Genomic DNA, 815 nt, shown 5'->3' with positions numbered 1-815 from the left:
GAACTCAGTTTTGCTTCCGTTGCCTTTTTAAAAACGTGTTTTTAGCGTGTATCCGTATGTCTTAGCATGCTACCGTATGCTTCAAGCTAACGTGTTTTTAGCGTGCGTGCACGCATGCCGTATGTTTAAGCTGGCGTATGTTTTACCACTGTAAAACTGCGCCCAATAATACAGTGCGTTTTGTCTATGTGTAAAATACCAAAATAGCACCCGTTAGTGAGACTGCGCCCAACAATACGGTGCGCCGAATGGTTGTGAAAATACGGTAATTAAAAATGCAACTGTCATAATTAACGCAAATTAACTAAAAATTAATCATGATTACTCATGCATTTTTTATAATTTCTGAATTTCCTTTTATATTTTTTGTCAAATTTGTACCCATTTTAATGCTCTCATCAACATGGAATCATGAATCAGTTTTCTATGTGCAAAATGCAAATATTTACTGAAATAACAATTTCGATTTTCAATTTTACATGAATGTTTTTCACTTGGAGCAGTTATTCACACATAATCTCTCACACAATATTACTGTCCATCAACAACAGTGAAAAAAATATTTTGTCACACAACAGCTGCTTTAACAGCTCTTTTTATGGAATCAAAACAGAGCAATACAACATTATAAAGTGCCCATCTAAGCTAAACTAGTACTCAGCCTATAGTGGATTTAAGCCATGGTTGCATACTTCATTTTTCTCAAGTTTGCTTTGAGCACAGCAGTCAGGCTATGTTGATTCTGTTGGTCTTTCTTGCTCGGAAGTCTCTCTACGGTTTTGTGTAGACATCATTTCGGATGACTACACTTGGTT

The 815-nt window shown here is 35.8% G+C and overlaps 1 protein-coding gene across 3 annotated transcripts in view; it reads right to left on the bottom strand.

Annotated features, from left to right (window-relative positions):
* The window catches only part of brsk2a (BR serine/threonine kinase 2a), a 182,463-nt gene that overhangs the window by 32,978 nt on the left and 148,670 nt on the right, over window positions 1-815 (bottom strand). The gene's annotated exons all lie outside the window — the stretch shown is intronic.

Source organism: Hippocampus comes, unplaced genomic scaffold, assembly GCF_001891065.2.
Source record: "Hippocampus comes isolate QL1 unplaced genomic scaffold, H_comes_QL1_v1.1 scaffold104, whole genome shotgun sequence".
NCBI classification, from domain to species: domain Eukaryota; kingdom Metazoa; phylum Chordata; class Actinopteri; order Syngnathiformes; family Syngnathidae; genus Hippocampus; species Hippocampus comes.
The sequence above is the reverse complement of the archived record's forward strand: the minus strand, read 5'-3'. Positions and strand labels throughout refer to the sequence as shown.